This window comes from Notothenia rossii (genome assembly GCF_949606895.1).
Source record: "Notothenia rossii genome assembly, chromosome: 11".
NCBI lineage: Eukaryota > Metazoa > Chordata > Actinopteri > Perciformes > Nototheniidae > Notothenia > Notothenia rossii.
Genome location: NC_136910.1, coordinates 7,797,112 through 7,816,914, shown reverse-complemented (window position 1 = coordinate 7,816,914; position 19,803 = coordinate 7,797,112). Strand labels below are relative to the sequence as shown.

The following is a 19,803-nucleotide window of genomic DNA, read 5'->3' as shown; positions in this document are numbered from 1 at the left end:
AGTCCTTGAAGAGATGTGGAGTCAAACTGGCACTAACAGTACAGATATGAATAAATGGAAGAGGTTAGAGAGTCTGGTTGCCACTTTGTAAGACGCAATTTTCCCATAATACTGGTGCGTTATAGTACAATAGTGGGAAAAGAAAACCACGGTCAAATTCCTTGAATGTTTGACACCGAGTGATTTCACAAGACATATTCACTGCAGAGCGTTCACAATATGAAGAGTGACTGAGCTGGGTTTCATTTCTGGCAGTAATCGAGGATCGGAAGTGCATTTTTTGTAACCCTCCCTTTTCAGATATCCATGTGAAGAATGGGCTGTACCATTAGTAAATACGTTTCCTTCCCAGTGCCATAAAGAACATCAGGAGGAAAAGGGAAAAAATGTGTCCCACGCTCCGACTCCATATGCCATAAACTTGTGGTCACAAAGTCAGCTAAGGCTCTGCTGATGGGTAAAATGTGTTGAAGTGAACGAATTTCCCCTTTTTCTAATTCTTGTTTTATTTGTCAAGAATTTCACAGAATTTTCCGGTTCATATTTGTATTTTGTGCCTCTACTGTGACATGTTTACGTGCTTTGATGTGTCTGAAACCAGAGCCCAGTCTGCTCTGATTGGTTAGCTGGTTGTGATTGTTCGTGATAGGCTAAGTGACAATACATCTCTAAGCCGTTGACCAATGTGTTATTGGCGCTAACCAATAAAAGCGCGATCGTTGCATAGTGATGTCACTATGTGTAGTAGGGCTGCTCGATTATGGCAAAAATTATAATCTCGATTTTTTGGGTCAATAATTGATATCATGATTATTAAAAACGATTATCCATTTACTTTGAAAACATCCATTTATTGAAGAGAAAAATGTGAACAGTATGTTTTTAACATTTGATTAGCCTGAACTTTAAGTATAATTCAACTGAAAAACCAATACAAAAATAAAAAATAATCGTTTTATTTAGATTAGGTTGTTTTCATAATCGTTGCAAGCCAAAATCGTAATTGTAATTAAAATATGATTAATTAAGCAGCCCTAATGTATAGCTCAGTTGGTACTGAGGCTCAGTCCCAAAGAGGAGGCCCCGGTTTCGAATCCAGCCCGGGACCGTGTGCTGCACTATGTATCACTTGAATAAATGCACTGGTTGCCAAAAAAAAGTACTAATGGTGAGTTTCTGGCCTTCTTTCGGATTGAATGGATCAAATATTCAAGACCAATATCAATCAACATCACTGCATGAGAGTGAAAGGTGTTGCTGACTAGAAAAACACACAGCCGAGCCCTACACTGGCATATTACAATGTTCCCGGCAGCGGTACAGGTGACATGTCACTTGTTGACACTGCAACCTGCTGAGGGCTCTGAGCTCTGTAGTCCGTTCAGCACGGAGCCAAGTGGCTCATCTTCACTTCATTAGACCGAGCGCCTGTAAATAATTCACGCTCCGCTTTCCCTGGAAGCACAACCAAAGGCTCAGCTGTGCCTGTCCGTCTGAGTTCCTTGTGACCGGACATTTAAGCCTTTTCCCATTTCGGACTGCAGAATTGACTCACTTATCCGCCCCCCCCCCCCCCCCCCCCCGCGCTGCAATGTGCACCTGCCTGGGTGAGCACATGAATCTGCGCTGCCAGAAGCAGAGGCAGAGTGGTTTTGGCGTGTCTTTATTTTTATCTTAATTTTGGGTTTTTCTTTTCATTGTCATGCAAAGATGATGTACCCAATGTACTTTTTCTCCATTCCTCCATCCCCGGGGAGTGCCTGTTCTTATATTTTAGTGTTTTTTCCTCCCTGCTCATCGTCTCTAGTTGCACTACGGTGTCAGATTTAGTTATGTATGCACCCCGTGTCTTTGATCCCCCCTGCACTCCTGTGTTGTGTACATTGCATAACCACCCGCTGCTCAGCCTAGCACTGCACCTCTCCTTCACTCTTTCTCTCTCACACACACTATCATTTCTTTTCTTCCTCTCGCTTCTTTGGCAGCAATCCAGGCCATAACTCCTTTACTCCCCCCTTCCCAAACCATGAAAGTTGGAGCAGTTCTTACTCTCTCTGTGTATTTGTCTTTTTCTCACTCCCTTCTTACTCTCGCTGTTCCACTTCTTCATTCCCAGTTCTTCCTTTATTTCTCATCCTTCCCCTCATCTCCCTGCCTCCTGCTCTCACTCTCCCAGTGGTCTCATTAGGTGTGAAGGAGGCTGCTGTGTGTGTGTGTGTGTGTGTGTGTGTGTGTGTGTGTGTGTGTGTGTGTGTGTGTGTGTGTGTGTGTGTGTGTGTGTGTGTGTGTGTGTGTGTGTGTGTGTGTGTGTGTGTGTGTGTGTGTGTGTGTGTGTGTGTGTGTGTGTGTGTGTGTGTGTGTGTGTGTGTGTGTGTGTGTGTGTGTGTGTTCGTTCTCTTAGGCAAAGTCTCACTTGACTGAGCATGCCACTTGCACTAGCGAGGGCCCGGTCTCCATTATTATCACAAAGCTGTCACAAACAGTATATAGAGTGGCCTCCTGTTGCAGGGTTGTGGGTGAACACACAGCTCTCTCTTAACAATAGCAGCTAGCACTCTGCTATTGCTTTTCCTGGACCCTGCTGTTGCCATGGATCTATTAATCGATGTGCACCTACACAGATATAGAAAATATGAACAGAAATGTCAGCTATATATACAAAACACGAGGCTATCATTTCTGCAGAGGTGGGAGAAGTACTCAGATCTTTTACTTCTACTCAACTAAAAGTGTTACTTAAGTAAAAGTGGAAACATATTAGCATCAGAATATACTTAAAGGACCCAAATTAAAAGTACTCATTATGCAGATTGGCCCATCTCAGAATAATATATAATATCTGTTTTTATTATAATTAATTATGCATTATAGTGTTATCAAAGCTGGTAAAGGTTCAGCTTATTTAATGACTTTGTATACTGCAGGGTAGCTTTTGAATGTTACTGAACTAAAGTCTTAAGTGTTGATCATATTTCACATCATTAATCCAAATGTGCAATGTAACTAAAGGTACCTAATAAATTAAGTGGAGGGAAAGTACATGATTTACCTCTGAATTGTAGTGTGGTAGAACTACAAAGTAGCCACAAATGTAAATGCTCAAGTACAAGTACCTTTCAATCATACCTAAGTACAGTACTTGAGTAAATGTACTTTCTTTCCACCACTGGATTTCTGCAGCTCACCTGTAAAGCACACAGGGAACATCTGTCTCTTCTTCATAATGACACCCCACCTATGTGGTCCAACCTGTGGGATGCCCCTCTGTCTTCCTGAGTGAGTGAGTGATTATGTGTGTGTGTGTGTGTGTGTGTGTGTGTGTGTGTGTGTGTGTGTGTGTGTGTGTGTGTGTGTGTGTGTGTGTGTGTGTGTGTGTGTGTGTGTGTGTGTGTGTGTGTGTGTGTGTGTGTGTGTGTGTGTGTGTGTGTGTGTGTGTGTGTGTGTGTGTGTGTGTGTGTGTGTGTGTGTGTGTGTGTGTGTGTGTGTGTCCGTGTGTGTCCACCACTGTTATGCTAGTGTCTAGTTACAGGGATGGGGGCCGTGTGCAGGAATGGGCCCCCTCTGCGGCCCTCACTGGCAGGCCTGACCCCGGCAGGTCAACCTCCATTACCACATGAAACCTAAATGTCAAGCATGGCCCCCTGCTAAAGCCATTTGTCTTTCTCTGTGGGTCAGTCGGCCTGGATACACAAACAAGTACGCACGCAAACGCTCAACTAAACTTGCTCCAGCAGCACTGTCACGCTCAATCCTGCTCAGCAACCAGGAAGTGGAACTTATTTGAATGATTTCCTCACAATTATGTATTTGAATAGACATGTAGCTTGTGTCAGTGCATCAAAGAAGGAATGAATAGTAACTGTTATGTTTTGTTTGCTCTTCGTATATACCCGGAATATTACTGACGGGAACCAGCTGTTAGCCAACCGTTGTTTAGCTTTAGCTTATCTGTGAGAACACTCATTGACCTGGTGTCGAGTATGGACGTGGCAGCTAGAAGAACATGGAGTCAGCACTTGTTTTAGAGTAGAGTTTTGTCTGCTTTTGACGTAATAAAGCCATAATAAGTGAATTTCCCTCAGTCTATGTATAAACTCATACATTTATGACCTTGTTTATTACTTTTCTGACTAAAATGGGGTGTTTGTGTCTTTATCTACAAAGAATCTGCCTGTCTTTCCTTATTTTGCTTTGAGTCTAAGTGTCGTTGAGCGGGGGAGGAAAAGCCAACTCATTGTTATGTCTAAAAACTGCTGTTTAAAAAACATTTCACAAACCTTATGCAGAAAACTTTACAAAAGTACACAAAGTAGACTCAAGGAGAAAAAGGAATGCACTTTCTTTCAACACTAGCTAGTTGCTTTTGATATAACCAGGCTGTTGCAAGGTCATGTCATGCTCATTCATTATTCAAACGCTTGCAATCTCAGAGGTGATACGTGTAGAATACATCTTGAAAAACTGAACGCCACTTCATTTTTCACACTCACCTCATGCATTAAGCGTTTTTTTTTTTCACTTCTCTCTCCAGCAGTCATTGTGGAAAAAGCATTTCTCCTCCGGTGTTTAACAACCTCTATCCCTCTCTGTGTACAGTGATGAGCTCTAACAGCCATTATCAGAGAGCGCGCTGGCCAACTCCATCACTTGTTCCCCACATTACCGAGCAACAGCCATCCATTTTCACAGATAACGGACAGAGAGGCGTTGGGAGTTTGTGTTGCGAAAGCTACAGTGAATGTACACACACACACACACACACACACACACACACACACACACACACACACACACACACACACACACACACACACACACACACACACACACACACACACACGCGCGCGTACATCAACACACTTGTTTACAGGAAGCTGTCAGCAATGTGTCCTTATGATAAATAAACAGGGATGCGTCCCCTTTTTTAATGATGGCATATACAGGCCTGCACGCTGAATATTGACGGAAAGATTGAACGCGCTCTCAAGGGCCTTTACAACATGACGTATGGCTCCCGCTTTGTATTTCTTTTCTCCTGCCCTTCATTTTCACCCCCCCCCCCCAACCCATCTCAGCTCTCCTTTTATTTATCTTAGACAGCGGCTTGTGCATTGGGTTTGTAGACGTGAGAAATGCCATAAACACATTCATCAAGGGTTGGCGGCCAATAGGGAAAACATCAGGAGTATGAATGAGAAGAATGTGATAATAAACACAAGGAGAACGGCATAACAATGAGAAGAGATAAAAAAAGCGAGTTCCTCGGGGACAGAAGAGGGCATTCGCAAAGAATAGAGTCAATAGGGAACAGGTTGCTTTTGAGTTTCCCAACAACCTGAAGCAGGGGAGCTCATTGGCTGCGGCTCGGGATAGCACAATAACAATAATGCCACCTGCATCAGCAGTCTGCCCGCGCAGCGAGGAAGATGCCATCCCCCCCTCCCCGCTTTGATAAATGTTTCATTGTTTATGCTGTCTCCGTCTCTCTCTCCCGCTCTCCATCCTACACGCACAGCGGTGAGCGTGTTCAGAGACTGGCGAGGCTTTTTTTACCGAGTGTTGTTTCAGTGTTAGTCAAGCGTTTGATGTCTGTCTCAATTGTTGTTCAGCGGCCTCCCTGGGCCCAGATCACAGGCAGCGTTTATTAATTTGCCGATTCAGACTCTCAGCTGAGGGACCGTTAACAGCAGGTCCTCCGCATTTATTTTATTTTATGTTCTCTACTTAAACACTACGCTGCCCCCCTTTTTCTGGCTATTAGCAATTGACCTAGTTTACGAATCTAAACTTAGCTTCACTAAACCCAAGGCTAAGGAGTGTGTTGGTGGTTGTGCTTGTAAAAGAGGAGAGGGGGGGGGGCGGGGTCAGAGTGTTATCTGTGCTCCACAAAGACACTGGGTTAATTGATGCACGCCGGTGTCAACGTGCTGATTGCTGGCTTTTTTGCCTGGTTGGCTTTTTTTAAGCAGTTGTTTAACCCCATTATCTGATTGGTTCAACGTATGGAGAGTCTTTTTGTGTGTGATCGTCCTATAGTTGCCTCACAAAGATGAAGAGCTCTCTCTTTACCTTAGGCGGTTGGGGTTTGACAGTACTGTAGCGCCCCCTCCCACCCTCCATCCTTCTATTGAACCCCCTCCTGCCTCACCCCCCATCCCCCATTGCTGATAAATGTGTTTTTCTTAAAGGAAAGAGGTGGTTGGTTGAGAGGAGTCTTTTTTAATGTAGCTTTTTTTGCTGTGTGTGTGTGTCTGTGTGTGTGTGAGGCCGGCTAATGCACTGCAGGGCCGTGCAGCGGGGCTACAGGCGGGCAGACTCGGAGGCAGGCCCGCAACCTCGACCCCAGCATCATTTGTTTGGACGAGGGCCGTCAGCGCCTGTCGCGCGGCCCATGATGAAGTGTCAGTCGGTAATTGTCCCCGCGAAGCATCCACATCTCAGGGGGTGATGGGGGAGGGAGGGAGGATGGGGGAGGCAAGGAGCTGACAGAGAGAGAAATGACACCCTGGGCTCCTCCTATTCTCTCTCTCTCTCTCACTCCCCCTTTTCTTGCTAGTTTTTCTCCCCCGTCTTCCTACAGCTGCACCTCATGTGAGGGTCTGACTCAGACCAGTGGAGCTTCAGTGTGTGTGTGTGTGTGTGTGTGTGTGTGTGTGTGTGTGTGTGTGTGTGTGTGTGTGTGTGTGTGTGTGTGTGTGTGTGTGTGTGTGTGTGTGTGTGTGTGTGTGTGTGTGTGTGTGTGTGTGTGTGTGTGTGTGTGTGTGTGTGTGTGTGTGTGTGTGTGTGTGTGTAAATAATAGTTCTTTCTTTCTTGTGTTGCATAAAGGGACCACAATGCGTTCCATTGTGTTGTATAATGACAATAAATCCACCTTGGGCCCAATAAAGCTTCTCAGAATACATCTGCCTCTGCACATTATCTAGAGTGTCTGTTTGGACATTATATATTTCCCTTACTCTATTTTCCATCAGCCATTCACTTTCCTCACTCAGGCTGCTATTTTTTCATTTTCCATACTGCCCACTTAGCTCTTGTATCTTTTACTTAAAATGGGCTATTTATTTTCTCCTCTGGAAGCCGCTTTGGTTAAAACAGTGGCTTGATCATCTTGATAATACATATATATATTTTTTTCCCAGCCTTGGTCGTTTTGGTAATTAGATTTAGCGCGGGGCTTATATTGATCAAACGATATCTCTATGTAATGAAAAGCTTTTACAGGACGCACAGCAGCTATTTATAGTGCGATCCATAATGCGTTGCCGTACGCCTGGCGGGCCCTAATGCACATCACCAAGGCTCCTGTGCATAAATCGCCAGCAGAGGTATGAAGTCAGAGCCCAATATAAGTGGCTCCATGATGGAGGAGTGGGGGGGGGGTCTAAAAGGGGAGAAAAGAGATGGAGTAGGAGGTGAGATTAAAAAACAGACAAAGGATCAGCAGGGGTGGAGGGGGAATATAAAAAAATGGAAGAAAGAGGAACCAACAAGATGAATGCTGAAAGGTGGGCAGGCCAGGAAATGGAGATGGCGGCGCAGCCAAGAGCGACGAGTATATGAAGGAAACCACCTTGAGATATGAGACCTCTATTACCAGTTTCCTCATTCCTCCATAAACCCCCCCTAGTATTACTATCACCACTATGATGGGATGAAAACTGTAATGCATGCCAGATCTACGATAGGGTTCCTTATAGGGGAACAAGGGGAGGTGAGAATATATTCAAGAACAAAGACCGGAAAGTGTGCGTCTAAAGGATGAATTATGGGAATGAAGCAAGGGAAGAAGGAAAAAAAAAAAGTGAAATAACCGACCAGATTATTTTGGCGCGTTGCCCCGTATGACACCCTGAGGACAGGAGGTGAATTAGAAGAAGGCAGATGGGACGCCTCCATGTCTGCCTGCCTGTCTGCCTGTCTGTCTGCCTGTCTGTCTGTCTGCCTGTCTGTCTGTCTGCATGTCTGTCTGTCTGTCCGTCTGTCCGTCCGTCTGTCTGTCCGTCCGTCTGTCTTCCTGCCTTCCTGTCTGTCTGTCTGTCTGTCTGTCTGCCTGTCTGTCTGTCTGCCTGTGTGTCTGTCTGTCTGTCTGCCTGTCTTCCTGCCTTCCTGTCTGTCTGTCTGTCTGCCTGTCTGCCTGTCTGTCTTTCTGCCTGTCTGCCTGTCTGTCTTTCTGCCTGTCTGTCTGTCTGCCTGTCTGTCTGTCTGCCTGTCTGTCTTTCTGCATGTCTGTCTGTCCGTCTGTCCGTCCGTCTGTCTGTATGTCCGTCTGTCCATCCGTCTGTCTGTCCGTCCGTCTGTCTTCCTGCCTTCCTGTCTGTCTGTCTGTCTGTCTGTCTGTCTGTCTGCCTGTCTGTCTGTCTGTCTGTCTGCCTTCCTGCCTGTCTGTCTGTCTGCCTGTCTGTCTGTCTGTCTGCCTGTCTGCCTGTGTGTCTGTCTGTCTGCCTGCTTGTCTGTCTGTCTGCCTGTCTGTCTGTCTGTCTGCCTGTCCGTCCGTCTGTCTTCCTGTCTGCCTGTCTGTCTGCCTGTCTGTCTGTCTGTCTGCCTGCCTGTCTGTCTGTCTGTCTGTCTGTTGGCTGCAGGTTGAACACACTCTGCTACTCCTACGGTCTAAATGAGGAACCCCTCTCCTCCTTTTCACACACACACACACACACACACACACACACACACACACACACACACACACACACACACACACACACACACACACACACACACACACACACACACACACACACACACACACACACACACACACACACACACACACACACACTTACTGTCTCCCCCTCTCTCTTTCTTTTTAATGGGGCACCGGCCTGGGGCGCTGAACCAGCTCCCTCCGGAGCAACACACACACAGCATGCACACACACTGATCATACATTACAGACACACCTGGATGCCCTTGCTCATGGTGTGATCGGCACAGAGAGGCAGAAGAAAGGGAAACCACGGCTCCCCAAATGATGCCCCAGTCTGTGAGATGATGAATCTGGTTGGTGATTAGTTAGTTGAGGAGGGAGGCGCACTGCTTAGGCCCTTTTAATGGGCCATAATTTGGAAGATAACTGTATTGTCCTATCTCTCTTGACATTTAAATCTAATCAGACCCTGCTGGTTAGCGCTGTGGTCCAAGACGAGGGAGCCTGGGAGGGATGAAAAGCCTGCTAGCGGAGAGGGATTGGCCCGTAGTGGATCATGCATCCCTATGGGCTCAGGCTAGGCAATTAGAAAACAAGGCCCCGGCACACATATCATTTCCTACATTCCTTTCTCATTTATTTTCCTTCTAACTGACGATTACAGAGCCTCAGATTCAGGGACAGAAGAGAAATTCACTTCCCCATCTACACACACATTCACACACGAGGGAGTCACTCCAAGGCCTGTCCTCTGCTCCTTATTGCCACAGATGAGATTCTCAGTTTGATTAACACTTCTCTTTCATCCTCTTCATTAGTGGGGGGAAAGCAACTGCAGCAGGCGAGGCCCGTGAAAAGAGGGCATGAATTAGAATCCACTTATTCCATAGACTGCCACTAATTCCGCACAATGGCGGCAAATGGTGGGAAGTAATAAGAAAAGGGTGTTTGTAATTGTGTCTTTGGATGGTGCGGTGCAAACTCCAGCAGCTGTTTCTGTACCGCAAAGCAGGCCGGCGTTGAAGGGTCCGCACCGCTCCGCTCGATAGAGCTCATGAGCAATACACGCGTGTAGACGAGCCAATTTCCTCTGGCGGAGCGTCTTGCTGAGCGGAGGAGCCGGGCCCCAGTCAATGAGAACCACCTGGTGCTGAAGGAAGTGATTAGGGTCGGCACCACAGTGAGCGAAGAGCTGTTTTGTTAAGGAGGATTGAGATGCGGGGGGGGGGGGGGTCTCACCCGAGTGTGGTTTGTTGGAGAAATATTGACGTTAGGTTATTTTGTCAAAGTGAGATCTGAGGCGCAGTGTTGTTTTGTTGGTGCTCAATTAGAGGGGATTATTTTGGTTGCGGCATGTGTTTTGGGTTTGGACGCCGGTGCTGATTGCAGAGTGGGTTTGAGCGTGGGACGTGCCACAACAGTGGGGTTGTGGGTTCAGATCCCACACAGACTACACACATACCCACTTAGAAGTCAAAATAGTTCTGAGGGTGGCTAACCATGGAGAACATGAACACTTTGTCTGCTGCATCAATGGGAATTTTTATTGCAACCACAAAAATGCGTCTGTAAATGTAGAGAGAATGGTGACAACATTCGCATGGGGAGAGGCTCAAGTTTAGCGGGGGCCACCCATACAACAAACAGACCCTTTGGTTTCAAGCCCCATTCAAAGGCATTCGATGCACGTTGATAAAGTACGTCACTGTGGCATTACATTAACACACGCATTGCAAAAGTCAAATGTGATTTCCTCTCAAGGATTCAAGAGGACATTTTCTAAGCTGCATTTGTAATTGTTTGCTTCAAGGAACCTTAGTGTGATAAAGAAATGTCCTTGGTTTGCCAAATATCATTACTGCGCTTAATTGAATGAGAACTAAACATATTTTCATCCTTTTTGTATTCACCATATTAGTTGCAGAGATGCAGAAAAGTTTCTACAACAAAGTCTGACGTGCTAAGAAATAAGCAATCAGAGCCTTGTTTTAAAGAAGCCAAAACCGTACCACTTGAAGGACATCATTAATTTAACTATTTGCCTTTTTGTTTTTTCTCCCAAATACACTTGGCTAACCTTGAGGTTTTTTAAAACGTTATATTTGTGTTTTCGCTCTGCTCGTCTGACTTCTTTATTGCGATGTGGCCGCGCTCCCAGTTTCTCGGCAATTAACTTGGTGAGTACAATGTTGTTATTAGCCACGGAAATAACACCGGAATGATCCTCTTAAATTAAACAATACATGATTAAAGCGCTCCTCGTTTTCCGCGAGACAAGCCCCCAGAGCTGCAGCTCCGAGCCCTCCGATCATCTGAAGGCTCGTTCACTTTGATGATTATTTCATTTATTTGACCTTTTAATTTAACCGGGCATGTCAGATCCTTCTGTGCTACCTAAGCTGGTGTGTGTGTGTGTGTGTGTGTGTGTGTGTGTGTGTGTGTGTGTGTGTGTGTGTGTGTGTGTGTGTGTGTGTGTGTGTGTGTGTGTGTGTGTGTGTGTGTGTGTGTGTGTGTGTGTGTGTGTGTGTGTGTGTGTGTGTGTGTGTGTGTGTGTGTGTGTGTGTGTGTGTGTGTGTGTGTGTGTGTGTGTGTGTGTGTGTGTGTGTGTGTGTCTTCCTGCAGCGGTTATCACAGTTGAGTGAATGTTGGCTCGCGGACAGTAGCTCTGATCACATTTGATGATGGAAATACATACCACAGAGGATTGTGTGTGTGTGTATATGAGTGGGAGCAATGGCAGGGAGATCAAGGGAGTCAAGAGTGTCCTTGTCCTCTCTGTCTTTGATTGTTTGTCTTCATTCTCATCTTGATTTTTTGTTTCTTCTTTTTTTATTTTCATTTTATCCCACATTTTCCTTCTTGTCGTTTCCTATTTCCTTTAAGGGATCTACATTCTGTCCATCATTCCCCATGTCTCATTACGGCTCTCCTCCTCCCTGCCTGTGTCCTCATTGTACCTCTCTCTGTTTCTCTTCTAATCTCTCTTCATCTTTGTTCATCCCTTCATCCCTCCCCAGTCTGGATCTAGGCATTTAGCCCTCTAATTGAGCTGGCGTCACTTGAATACTTCATAAAGCAGGAACAGCAGAGAGAATCCCGCCATTGTTTCCTCAGAGAGAGTGGGCAGGGGCTGATGTGTGTGTGCGTTTTTGAGAGGGAGGGAAGTAGAAACTATGGAACATTTTGCAATTATATGATATATAATAATGTCCACCAAGCTACTATCACGCCAACAAGTGGACTCTCACGTGTTTTTCAGAGACCATTAAAGGGGCTCAATTATGCTTTTTGGGCTTTCTCACTTCTGTAACATAACATTCTATTGACTAAAATAGCAAGATAAAAGGACAAACAGTCACCCAAAAATAACCCCCATGATGTACCCAATATATTCACCCATTGTCCTAATTATTTTTTTTATATATATCTACAGACAATCCCTTCTCCAGTTGGAGGATTTGCTGGTGACCTCAGCAGAGGTTATGTTTTCAGTTCGGTTTGTTTGTCAGCGGGATTACAGTTCACTGAGGTCTGCACTCTGAGTGTCCTTCTAGGTTTTGATCTGATTTATTAAATTACTTATGTCTTTAGTTGGTTGGACAATATAATATTTAGAGGATTTAGCTTGAAATCATAATTTATTTGCTAATGTCTGATGTTTTATACCTAGAAACGATAAATAGCAACACAGTACTAGTTGCAGCCCTGCATGCCTTATTTGGTTATCTTTGGGCTTGTTAGATAGAAAAAAGTCATAAAAGAGCTTACACCCAATTCCTTTCCTTGACATATTTCAAATAATGTGTTTCTCATTTTCAAATTTGATTTGATTTTCTCAGCTGACACACTAACCATAGCCCCATTCCCAAAAAGTGAAATGTGTTCCTCTTCCAAAATGTGTTTTGGAGAGCAACTTTGGCCTTGCACTAACAAATCTCAGCACTCCAACACACACACACACGCACGCACACACACACACACACACACACACACACACACACACACACACACACACACGAATACCTTGGAAAAGACCCCTGGCTTGCTCTAGCCTCTGAGCTGCTGATAAATCAGGGTGAGGTTGTGTGGTCTTTTTTTGAAGCAGCACACAGTTGTAATCTTCACCTTTCACTTTCTGCCCACAATGCCCTCGGGCAGAGTGTGTGTGAGTCTGAGAGTGTGGCACAGAGAGAGAAAGCAGGGCGGAAGTAGGGGGTAGCTACAGAGCAAGGTTTCTATACTTTCTCTCACTCTTTCAATGTGTTAGTGCATTTTCAGATGGGACGCAGAGGTGGGAAAAGAAAGGGTGTGTGAGTGAAAGATGGAGAGAGAGAAATGGTCTTGAGTTGCAAATGGAAAGAGGACCCACTGCAGGATACCCTACAGGCAACTAATACACATACACACACACACACACACACACACACACACACACACACACACACACACACACACACACACACACACACACACACACACACACACACATAGGAAGACAAACTGAAATATGAAGCAGTGGCTGGCACACATCAGCACATACAGTATGAGACTGACATGTACTGTGCGTGTGTGTCAGTGTGTGTGTGTGTGTGTGTGTGTGTGTGTGTGTGTGCGTGTGTGTGTGTGTGTGTGCGTGTGTGTACATGTCTTTGTTCTGTCTGGCTGTCCTTTTGGCACGTAAATCATAATGGATCTCATTATCCAGCTGGGATGGTTTGGTGGGGCCTGTCTGGCGGGAGATGATAGCTGGATGGCTGAGGGGCTGCCACCACACACACACACACACACACACACGCACACACACACACACACGCACATATACACACACACACGCACATATACACACACACACGCACATATACACACACATGCACACTCAGCTTTATTCATGAATGCATTCTATTTAGCTTGTTGGAGCAATGAGCATATACGTTTCATTCTCACTCATATCATTAACAGAAGGAAATACGCTAATACACACACACGCCCGTACATGTGCGTTGGTGTGTGTGTGATGCAGTATATCCAGACACAATGGACATTAGTGGCTCAGCTTGCAGTCAGACAGAAGGGGAAGTGATGCACAGCAGAGGGGGGGAAGGATGAAAAATTGAAGTTATCATTTTACTTCCTCTCTCTCGTCATTTTCCTTTTCTCCTTCTTTCTTTCTTACTTAGTTTTGCTTCCTCCCTCCCTCCCTCCCTCCCTCTCCATCTCGTGTTTGGAGGACACCGGCAGATGTCGGTTAGTCCCTGGAGGTGAGCGGGGCTTGTGCTGCCATCTTTTTCCACCTTATCACGGCGCAGTCTCCCACATAGGACGCAAGCAAATCATGAATCAAGCGTACGGCCGTGCATAAGACATCGGTTGTGAGGAGAGAAAAAAAAAAGAGTTGTGTCTCAGTAAATCACTTGTTTTGCGAGTCTTGTACACAAACACACACACACACACCCTGCAGACACTGTGTATCCGGGGCTTCTCTGCTGTGAATACAGGCAGAGCAGCCGGTTGCTCGTAACACGGTTAGGGCCTACACCATTTGTCTGGACATGACCATTACCCGAGCCAATTACTGGCTGGTGTACAGGCCACTCGCCAACAACCTAATGTTTTCCCGTCATGCCTGCCTCCCAAACCCCTCCCCTTAAACACACACACACACACACACACACACACACACACACACACACACACACACACACACACACACACACACACACACACACACACACACACACAAATAGAGGGCGAGGGGGAGGGAACAGATAGAGAGGAAGGATTGAAGGCCTGGGGGCAAAACGCTTACCCCACCCGAGTGACTGACTGATACAGCTAATAAACTTTCATTTAAGCTAATGTTCCCTTCTTCCTGTTTCCTCCCTCCTTCCTTACCTTTTTTCTCTTTGCTCTCTATTTTCCACTCTTTATTTTTTCTGTCGTGCTCCAGAGGAAGGGTGAATCCGAGCAATCGATGCGGGCCGTCCACCAGCCGGAAGCCCAGTTGGCCCAACGAAACACCACTCAATCAGTCTGAGCAGCAACACAAAGGGGGGGCTGCTGGCGAGCACCAGAGGTACACACACACTCTCCACACACAGCAACAGATCCTGGACCCAAACTCATTTCATAAATCATACAAACACCCCGTGCACCAGCAGTAAATGTTATTCACTGGGTTTTATATATCAAAACAAACCCCGACCAACAACACCAACTATCGTCTTTAAAATAGCACAGGAAGCTCTCGCCTCCTCGCCACTGCCAGCCCTTCTATCTTTGAATACTCTAGGTGCTGTGGCTAATTAAACTTTCAGACAAAGCAACTGCCGTGTTCCTCTGGTATTTATAGCAGCTCAATGGGCTTTGTCTGAGACCACATTTGGCTGACTGTGAACATGTGTGGTTACTCCTGTGCTGGATGCAGTATCAGTTGACAGTGGACATGCTCTGTGCAAAAGCTCTGCACCAAGTTGCTCTCACCATTTCGATTGCAGATGCAGTTTGAGTCTTTGTGCAGTGAGTGAATCTTAGGATGTGTGTGGCGGTTAGTGGTCGTCATGATGTGCGCCTTTGTGTCTTCAGTTAATCTGTTTTTAAGTACGTGGTGCAAATGGGTTCCTTCTCTTTGTCAGCTAATCAGAAAAGGCTTTCTTTTCAAAAGAACAATACCTTGCTTCTCGCAATACAAACATTTGCCAGAAAACTCTTTTAACATCATGTCTAGAAAATATGTTTTTTTGTTTAAAGCTTTGTTGTTTTTCTCCCAGAGGTGAAAAGTGTTTTTTAGTGCTGCAATTAACAAACCCATGGTAGAGAAAATAGTGACATCATCATTTCCCAGACCCCAGAGTAATGTCTTCAAAGAGTTGTTTTGTTCTCCAGTCCAAAGCAGCCCAAAGCTACTCTATATACAATAATATATGAGAGAGAAAGTCAGAAACTTGAAGGGAAAACATCAGCTGCCAGGCGCCCTGGTGACACAGTGTGCCCAATTAAACCGATGTTCCCTTTGCATTGTAATAAAGTATTTATAGACACTGTACTCTACAGTAATGTTATCTGGTGTAACACCTTCATTAAAAGCTAATCTTGGCCATTTTAAAGTTCAACATTCTTTTTGTCAAAAGGGGGAGCTTAAACACAATTAACATTGATTTCCCACCTTAATCTGATAATAATTGGTTCTTCGAGACCCACCTCGTTCTAAGATTGACTATGAGCGTCTAAACAACAACATCCTGAGCCTCACTTATTCAAATCATCTCTTCATGTGCCACAAGTCAGGATCCATTAAAACAGATTAAGCCTCAACGGACAATAATCCGCAGCAAATCAGGGTCATCAGATGGCAGGGACAGTCTGAGGAGAGTCCCTCGGCACATGCTCTCTGCGCAGAAGGACAGCGGAGGGCGTGTTGTCAGGCCACTGGATGGCTCACTCCTGTCAAGGACCTTTGGTAGCTTTTGATACGTGAAAGTGTTTGATCTGCTGAGTGCACTCAAGTTAAATCACCTTGCTGCCCTACGTTATCCACGGAACTACACACTCTCCCTAAAAAAAACTTGCTAATGATTCTTAAAGTAGAGAAGAAATCTCCTGGGTTTGAATAAATGTGTTTTTTTTTATGTAGAGCATTTCTACATATAGATTTCTTCCCTGCATCCTTCATGTTTAGCTCATGGCAACCTGAATCTATATCGGTGCAACCCTGCTGTTGGCTCATCTTTCTAAAAGTGTTGGCAAGTTTATTTATGTAGCTATTGAATCAAACATTGAAAGTATTAAAGGGGCCTTTTAATGCAAATTTGCCTTTTTACTTCTTTTCACCCTCTGTCTAAAACCAGAGCCTAGTCGACTCTGATTGGTTAGCTGCCCAGCTCTGTTGTGATTAGTGAACCGCTTGGAGATGTCCCGCCCCTTAGCCTATCACGTACAATGAGGTAGTAGCGCTTGCCAGTAGAAATGCGAGTGGTACGTAGTGATGTCACTATGTTCCTGAAGTAAACAAAGTAGTCCAATGGAGGCGTTTCAGACAGGGTGGGAGTGTCTGGGAGAAAACTCTGGGATTTCATTCTTTGCGGACCCTTTACCTGCACACAAAACGCTGAACATCAACGCTGCTTCTCCATGTTTAGTTTTCACTCTGAGGTCAGAAAGCAAACAGTCAAAGACGACCTGAAGCACCTTGTACAAGTTTCCGAGGCAGACAGTCGTAGTTTTTTTAAAATAATAAGACAAGCAATAACAATAAATCCTACAGGCTAATCACCCGCTCGCCACTCTTCTTCTGTCCCGACCAAACCCAGAGCGATGCGGCATTACCTCGCTGCCGCCTTCAATTACGCCATCCATCATGCGTCTTATCTGCCTGCGGTTTGATTGAGTGTACAATGGGTGGCGTCGCTAACGTCGAAATCTCCACACCGACAAGTGTGTGTGTGTGTGTGTGTGTGTGTGTGTGTGTGTGTGTGTGTGTGTGTGTGTGTGTGTGTGTGTGTGTGTGTGTGTGTGTGTGTGTGTGTGTGTGTGTGTGTGTGTGTGTGTGTGTGTGTGTGTGTGTGTGTGTGTGTGTGTGTGTGTGTGTGTGTGTGTGTGTGTGTGTCAGATCTACAGGAGTGTATAAATCAAACCAGATGATCGTGCCCCCACTCTGATCCGCTCTGTCTCGGCGAGTACATTTCTCTTTCTCCCCCTCCTATACTATCCCTGTACTTCCTTCCTTACCTCCTTCCTTACCTCCTTCCCTCCCTCTTTCTCCCCCCTCCTCCTCCTCCTCCTCCTCCTCCTCCTCTTCTTCTTCTCTGGAACAGATTTGTCTGGGGGCCCCTGTCTAATCTCCAGCAGTGCCGGGTGTTGAGAGACGGGCGACACATTTTAATAAGCAACTGGGCGCTGTAATTTAGCGGCCTGGGAGGGAGATTAGGCTGATTGATGCCGGGCTCGTCTAATGGTCCAGCCTACGGCTCCCGGCCCAAATTGGTGGTAATGAAAGTTTTGTGCAAATTGAGATGAAGGAAAATATGGCATCCTCCCATCTTCCCTCACTCTCTCTATCTTCATTCAATCGCTGTATTCCTCTCACTGTTTCCCTGTTCATTTTCTCCTCTGCTCTCAATCTTTTTGACAAGGTGCGTCTTTCTCTCCATCTCCGTCCCTCACATCCTCCCCTCTTTCTTTCCTTTATCTGTTTCCACTTCAGACTCTTTCTCCATCTTCCGGCTTCATGTCCACCACTCTTCGCCTCTTTACTAAAAATTGATTTGTCCCTCATCTGCTGCCTCTTTCTTCCTCCTACTGAGCCGCTTTCTGTCCTTATTTAACTCCATCTCCTAGGTTATTTTCTTTTACTCACACCCTCATTTGCTCCCGCCCTCCTCTTTCTTGCGGGAGATTTATGTGTGTGTGTGTGTGTTTGTGCAGATGGGTCGGGAGGTGTCGTCTAAGTCGCTCCTGTGTTGTCAGGACAAATTGCATCTAGATCTAGAGAGAGATGGTGCGACAAGCTGATGAGTGTCCACTTCCACCTTTCCATATGTCTGTTTCTCTTTCTCTTTCTCTCCCTTCTTTTTCTCTTCATCCAAACAAATCACTTTCAGCTGGCCTGCCACTTTGTCAGACTCCTTCTGCCGTGCATTATTAGGCCGTGCAGATTCCCAGGCCACTTTTCAGAATAAAGCAAAAGCGTGTCAAGCTAGCAAACTCTGCCTTTTTTCAGTTATTTGAAAGTGATTAATTTCAGAAAGTTAGACCAAGCAGAATTCTAGCTTAGTTATTTTGCAGTTGGTTAGCTGATGAGCATTACTTTTAGCAGTTTTCTTTGAATTAAAAGCTTCTTGAAATGAGTGCAAGCTACAGAAACACACAATGTGTCAGTGGTGAAAGCAGTATTGAGATCCTGTACTTATTTAACATTTTCCCTGTAAACAAATTCTGTTTAAAGTAAGAATACTGCATTGAGAATGTACTGTAGTAAAAGTATGATCCGTAAAATGTACTAGGAGACAAGTAGTCCGAAAAGTACAGAAAACATCTCAAAATTATAAAGAAATGAATGGAAATATTTAAAAGCAGCAATCTTCCCATTTGAGGAGCTGGATGTGTAAAAAAAACATCTTGCAAAACATCACATATTTAGTTTTGGTTGTGTGTGTGAATATCAGAATCTATAAAGTAACTAATGCTTCATAGTAAATGTAGTGAAACATATTTATATTAATATTGCAGTGGAGTAGAAGTGTCTAGTGCTGGGGTGTCAAGCTCAAGGCCCGGGGGCCAAATCCGGCCCCCGACTTCATTTTATGTGGCCCTTGAGAGCTTGCAAAGCATATAATATGTTTATTATACAGTTACATGCTGCTTTACAGAAGCACGTTGCCCATAAACTACATATCCCACAATGCATCTGAAATTTGACTTTTTTTTCAAAATGTTATTTTTTCCCCCCAAAATGTTACTTTTTTTTCCTCCAGAATTTGGTTTTTCTTTTTAAATCATTTTGTGACATTGTTACTGAAGAGACTTGCAATTATTTGCCCTATACTTCCGCTTTGAGACGTAGTTAATTATGAAGTTATTACCCTATCCGATAATAATCCAATGCAGAGTAATATAATACATTATTTTATATATATTAAATATTTGTATATATATTTTTATATAGTCTTAAAGTTACAACCGGCCCTTTGAGTGCAACCATAATGCTGATGTGGCCCGTGATGAAATTGAGTTTGACACCCCTGGTCTAGTGGCTTCAACATTGTCTTGTACTCCAGTACTCAAATGTACTTTCTTACTTTCCACCACTGCATTGTATCACCAGATACTCTGTTGAGGGGGCAGCACTGATCCAGTAATAGAAAAGGTCAGTACGCTTTGTTACACAGAATTTCCAGGCTGTTGTAAAATACCCTGGGAATGGATGCAATAAGTAAACTTCCTCTCGAGGAGTTCCACTTGTGATGTGTGTAGTGCGTACATGATTGTGTGTATTTGCCGCATCTATACAGTCCCGTATTTCCCATTGTGAGCGGCTGTGTGTAAACCAGCTATCAGTCTCCCATTCACGACTGTCTTCAGGCCCTTTGAGTCCCTTTTCTCTTAACTCCCACACAGCTCTCTACTCCGGGTGTTTTATTTGACTTAAAAGACGATGCTGCCA

The 19,803-nt window shown here is 45.0% G+C and overlaps 1 protein-coding gene across 3 annotated transcripts in view; it reads left to right on the top strand.

Moving 5' to 3' along the window:
* The window catches only part of raraa (retinoic acid receptor, alpha a), a 152,063-nt gene that overhangs the window by 27,944 nt on the left and 104,316 nt on the right, over positions 1-19,803 (top strand). For 2 of the 3 annotated variants that reach the window (XM_079659690.1, XM_079659691.1), the window contains one exon: positions 14,593-14,718. The exons of the other annotated variant lie outside the window; for it this stretch is intronic. The gene's annotated coding sequence lies outside the window, so the exon portion shown is untranslated. The remainder of the gene's footprint in view (positions 1-14,592; positions 14,719-19,803) is intronic. 3 annotated transcript variants of the gene reach the window in all.